Raw genomic sequence first — 6,473 nt, 5'->3', positions numbered from 1 at the left:
GATGACAGGAGAGGGGGAAAAATGAGAGCTAAGATAAGGAGTGATTTAAAAGAAAAAGACATTTAAATATACTTTAGAGAAAGGAGAATAAAAAGGAATAATGTAAGAATGAAAGGAAAATGGTGGTGAGAAAGTGTCTGTAAGTTTTGTTAATGATATATTTCTTTCAGAAACAAACAAAACAAAAAACAAACAAACAAACAAACAAAAAAAACAAATCAAAGTCCTCCTGAGTATGCCGGATGCTGGAAAATACTAAGATAAACAAAGGCTTCCTCAGGTTTTAAATTTACCTGACATATCAGAATAACAAAGTAGCTTCTGAAGTAACAGATAATAAGGCATTTTATGTTGCATAGATTAAACATCCTTATACTGCACAGGGCTTTGCCTGGTAGAGGGACAGATGTTATCCCTTATAGCAAATGTATATTACAGTTGATTAAATCTCCCTTGAAATTCATCTCATGTACTGGAACTGGAAGTGACTCTTGAATAATGAAACCTCATTGATTTAAAGGTTTCTTTGTTTGTTTTTTCAAAGACTTGGGTTCATTGAAATAAGAAATTTATTCTAAATGTTGATAAAATACTTACCAACTTGATCTGTAAGACTGCATACAAACAGACAAATACAAAAGTATATGGGAAGGAAGGAAGGAAGGAAAAAATGAAGGATGGAAAGGGGAAGGGAAAAAGTGAAAGAGACAAAGAAAGAACAGAATATTATGCTCACTGTAAAAATAGAGTAATGATCCATGAATTTGATTTATCATTCAGAATTCATGTTCTGCTTGTGATATACCTCATTCTCTTAAAGTTATTGGATCTAACAATTCAGACTTCTGTTTTTCAAGGATCTAGGATCTTGTTATGTGCATAATCTTTCCATTGACAGAGGTTGCTACTCCTTTAACATTCAATAGATAATCTTTGAGAGCTGCCAGGTGAGAAAAATTCAACAATTTTGGCTGTCTAGGTGATGACCACTACCCTCTTCCCTGCCAACCTAATCCTACCCTTCCCCATTTCAACAAATTAATTTAGCTAGGTTAGTCCTAAGGTCAGAATATGTAGTTTAATCATTTGGCTTTTCTATTTTGGTTGTAGCTGGAATAATTATAAATTACTAGGTTTGTGTTCATTTTACAGGGAGATGAAAGACAGCTAATAAAAAAAAATCCAAATCCAGTTTGTCTACATATCTGTCTCCACACACACACACACACACACACACCCACACGTCTATGTATTTCATATACATATTATATACATACATATCTACATGTATACACAAATCCATATATATGCAACAATGAACTGGCCTCAAATGTGTAGTGAGGCCATAGTGTAAGGGGGTCACATGTAACAAAGTCTGTCTTTGTGCATGTGGTTCAAAGGGTGGCAGAATAGACATTTCTAGCCTCTTTTCTCCCCAGCTTCTCCAAGTGAATCAAGTAGACTTTCATTCCTATCAGAAAGATAAGCAAGAAATTAGGATCAGAGGCCACCACTTTGTTCTCAGGGAGAAAAATACCATGCTAGAGGTATATCTATCTGTTCCTTAAATATTGTTCGTCATCCTAGGGGATACTATTGGGTTCCAGCTAAGTGTTTATCATTTTGTCATATCTGGATTCGAGAGGAACTCCAAACTCTGTATACAAAGAGTGACCCCTTTCCCACCAAATACCATTTACAAAATGAATAAAAATAGAGAATAGCAAAAAAAAAATCAATTTATCCAAATCATAGCAAAACAGAAATGAGAGAAGGTAGGTATTCATAGGAAAATATTTACCAGACAATACAGAGTGAAGGAGGGTTCCCAATAAGAGAGAGATCATTCAGTTCAACAAAGTGTTTCCTGGCTCTTACTTAAGGAAAAATTGACTGAATCCTCTAGAGTAGCAAGCTGGGAAATAGGAACATGATGGAAACTGCTTGCTCCTTTCATGTCTTCTCAGATTTTTTGCTTCAGCAGCATGAAGTGGGGTTTCCTCTTCCATTTTTTCTCTCAAAGCTGGAAACTAGGAGTACCTGAAGTAGCTCATTACTTCCACTACCCATTCAATAACCCGCAATAAATCTGTGCTCCTGCTAGTTACTCAGTGGAAAATAAGAGAAAGAAAGACGGGTTGAGTGTTCCCTTTTAACAAAAACTATTTTTGAGACTAGAAAGATGACAGAAGGGGAAAAAATGAAAGCTAAGGTAAGGATAATTCAAAAGAAAATGAAATGAAAATGTACTTTAGAGAATAGAGAGTGAAAAAAGGAATTATATGAGAGTGAAAGGAAAATACTGGTAAGAAAGTGTCTGTAACTTCTGTTAATGATATACCAGTTGAAGAATCAAGACAATGGGTGACCAAAGGGATAAAAAGGGCCTGGAGAAAGCTTGAACTCTCGTCTCTCACCAACTCTGTCAGACCTGTCACATGGGACAGGGCCTTCATCTGCACCAATAAGGAGAAAGTGTCATAACAATAGGCTTTGGGACAGGTGTCAAACACATACACACACACACACACACACACACAAATTATTCAATATCTTTTAAACATTCAATATCTTTTAAAATTTGGTCTAGTTTTTGGTTAAAGTTCCTCAGTCTTACAAAATGTAAGTATCTCACACAACATCTTTTACTATTCTGAGATACTATTGACATGGGTTTGAGAAAGCAGAGCAAAACTGACCCTAAATAGTTTTTTTTTTTATATTTACTAGCCTGTAAAGTCATGATTTGGTTTCTCTGATATCAATTATGTAAAGTAAGAAGGAGTAAGATAATGGCAAGTTAGTGAAAGGGGATAAATTATATCTATAATTAGCTCCATGTCCTAAATATTATAATCTTTATTTTATGGAGCAACAAATAAAAAAGATAAATGGAAGCTAACCACCACCACCCACCACCAGCACTATCACAATAATAATTCTCACAACTTTTTTTAAAGGTTTAACTTGAAAGATTTTTTTTAAAATGATTGTGAGACATTGTTATATAAGCTATGTAGTTTAATAGTAACTATATGTTTCAATTTTATTATGTGTGCACATGTGTGCATATATACAAATATATATATATATATATATATATCAATACACGTTTGATTAAAACCAAGAGGAAATGACATCATGATAACCAATTGCTAATATTTTTTCCCTGTCCAGGAAGAAGTAATTAGCAAGAAATTGAAATATCTTAGAGCCCAATACATTTTGAGAACAGAATATAGTGCCAAGATAAAACAAGTGAATTGCATCTTATGTCTGATCACCCCTAAAAGGAAAAGAAAGAAAATGTTGAGAAATGCTTGGTAGTTGGAATTCCAAGAAGCCTTGTCTTTGACAGCAGCTGTAGGAGGCTTCTGATTGCTAATTTAAAACCAAATTCACGTTGTCAAATTGTACCAAATATTTAAAAAGACAAAAAAAGCACAATATAAAAATGATAGGCGTACTCAGAACACCCATCAACAGAGCCTTCAAAATTGGTAGTTAGCTATATGAGTTAACAACATGAAAGATAGAAAACTTTAGATTTCTCTTTTAGCAAGTAATGAGGGTGAGGGGACTATTATAGTGATCTGTAAAGGATTTTGCTTGTATTTCTGATACACTCTTATCACTCTCTCCCATATTCAATCAGTTTTTTAAATCAATTCTACCTTTGAAACATCCTCCATATATGATCCCTTCTCTCCTCTGATACTGCCAACACCCTGATGCAAGCCCTCATCATTCATGGTTAAATTACTGTAAAAGCCGACTGGTTGGCATTCCTGTTTCAAATCTCTCTCCACTGCAGTTCTCCACTGAACTATCCAATCAATACTTCTAAAGAACAAGTCTGAGCATATCACTGCAATACCTGCATTCATTAAACTCTTGGGCTCCCTATTACCATTATATAACTATTGTGTGTTATAAAATTATCTGTTTGACTTCAAAGCCCTTAATCATCTGGTTCCTTCCTTTCAACTGTTCTAACACTCTAGTCCCCTTCATGTAATCTATAATACAACACTAGCCTCCTTGTTCCTGGGACAAGATATTCAGTCACCTAACTGTGAATTTTCACTGACTGATCCACTCCACATGACTGAAAATCTTTGCTTCCTCATCCCCATCTAACTTCCTTGAATTCTTTCAAGTCCTAGATAAAACTCTTCATTATAGGAAAAAAAAAAACTTTTCCTGATCCCTTAGCCTACCTTCTGAGATTATCTCCAGTTTATGGTGTTTATATCATGTTTTAAATAGTTGTTTGCTTCTTCTCTCCCTCATTGGGCTGTGAACTTCTTGAGAGAAGAGACTATTATTCACTGTTACTTGTTTTCTCAGCACTTAGCAAAGTGTCTGGAAACTAATAGATGCTTAAAAAAATTCTTGTTTACTTGAATTATCCTATGTGCATGAAAGATGGTTTGCTCATCCTATTAAAGAATAAGATGAAAATGTTGAAGAATACTTTTCATTCTTTGGATTTATCAAGGACAATAAAGTGCTCCTTGAAATAATATAAAAGTATTTGAAAAAAACAAAGAGGAAAGAGAACCTAAGGATAAACTGGGGAATGCAATATGTATAAGAAGACTGGTGTTTGGAACAGTGAGACACAGAAAAGGAAGGGAAGAAGAGTCACAGATATTTTGAAGCTATATATAAGGTTTGAAGTTCTTCCCATCAGGGGTGGAACTGGACTTTTAGATGATGAGATGAATTATTACACTCCATGCAAAAGTGATGAGGCTCCATAAGTAAAAAGAGCATCCATTACTAATATTAGGAAGCAGGGATGATTTGAGTGGTTGGTGACTCCTAAAGAGGAACCAGTTAGCAACTTGATAACCTTACTTTAACCACAATCTTCCTGTAGGTCTAGATAAAATTCCTCTAAAGACTTGTTAAACTTACCTACTTCTGTTGTCATGTGGTAACAGCTAATACTTCCAGAAGGAATCTAGGAAGCAGTTTTAGAGTTATTTCTTATGAGAAATAACTCTAAAACATTGCCCTCACTCATACCCTGGACTCGAGATACCCTTTGGCTAATATCCATCAACAAACCTCTAATACTCCTATAAACTCCTCCACAAATCCACCTGCCAGTACTGGACAGAAGGAGAATTCTGAAGAGTCCAGGAAGAAGATATTAAATCAGGCCAGAAAAAATTTTTTATCAAGGATATCAAGAAGGAATTTGTGGAGGAGTACATGTAGCTGTCTAGTCCAGTATTATGTATGAAAAATGCTAGCTGGATACATCCCTTGTCATACCCTAAAATGCCCACAAACAGGTGGAAATTACAGACTGGGAAGGGGCCAAATACGTTTCCCCGTAAGCTACAAGAAAAGAGAGTGACTACATCTGGCTTAAGCTCATTTGACACTACTTGGTCTCTCAGATTAAGGTCATCACTCACTGAAGTATGCCTGAATTCTACAATAGGTTCAAAGGATGCAACAATCTGATGGAATATGTCAAGCAACATAGAATCCCAGTTTCAGTTACCACCCAAGGACCCATAGAGCATGGATGAGAACCTTAGGGATATCAGCTACAAGGCAATAATTCTAGATTTCCAAGAAAGCACTTCCAAGAAAACCTCTACACAAGAGACCTAGGACCCTACAAAGGTTTGAAACAGCCCAGATATCTTAGAAATTCAGTTCACGAAAAGCGTCCCCATGCAGATGGCCATTACCAAAAATGGCACACCCCACCACGTGTCCTTTGAGCACTTCCTCTATCTGAATGAATTTATAGACAAAATTGAGGTCTCCTGAACATACATTGTGGAGAGTTGATTCATCAGGATGAAGTTCAGAGGATATTAGAGACCCCAGCAGGAATGATCTCTACCACAGTCATTTAGATAATGAGGCTTTCATCATGAATCCAGAAATTAAAAAAATGAAACAGGGCCTAGGCTTGAAATTCTGCAATTTGATGTACAATTGTTTCTGACACAGTCTGGAGTGTTAGTTCATACTGCCACTACATTGCCAAGTCCCAAGATGGACTGGAGGGAAAGATCCAGGTGTCTGTCTTCAAGGGCCAGGCCATCCTCCTCTGAGAGTCTCCCTAATCACTGAAAAACGAAAAGCTGGTAAGCATGAATGTGTAGGGCAATTATGAGTCCTGAGGTGCCACTAAGATGCCATAAGCATCAACTCCCTCAGGCTAAAGTAATATCATTATCTGTACAGCAAAGCCACCACCTAATAGACCAAGCAGCCATCAATAGCATTGAGCAGCTCTTAGTGTTGCTAATGGTTTCCCTAAGTAACAGCACTTAATGTCCTGGCATTTTGTGATTGTTACTCACTCTTCTTGGCTACAGTTTAGCCAAGCTTTGTTTCATGTTCCTGTAGATGGTCAATAATGGGGGCAGAGGAGGGGTAAACATAGATGGTCAATAATGGGAGCAGAAGAGGATAGAGTAGAAATTACAATAATCATA

The 6,473-nt window shown here is 36.2% G+C and overlaps 1 pseudogene; it reads left to right on the top strand.

The window, feature by feature from the left end:
- Positions 1 to 4,937: 4,937 nt before the first annotated feature.
- On the top strand, positions 4,938 to 6,235 carry LOC114048117 (annotated as a pseudogene).
- The last annotated feature ends 238 nt before the right edge of the window (positions 6,236 to 6,473 follow it).

This window comes from Vombatus ursinus, unplaced genomic scaffold, assembly GCF_900497805.2.
Source record: "Vombatus ursinus unplaced genomic scaffold, bare-nosed wombat genome assembly UNPS02014791.1, whole genome shotgun sequence".
Classification (NCBI taxonomy): Eukaryota; Metazoa; Chordata; class Mammalia; order Diprotodontia; family Vombatidae; genus Vombatus; species Vombatus ursinus.
This window is presented reverse-complemented; position numbering and strand designations above follow the sequence as displayed.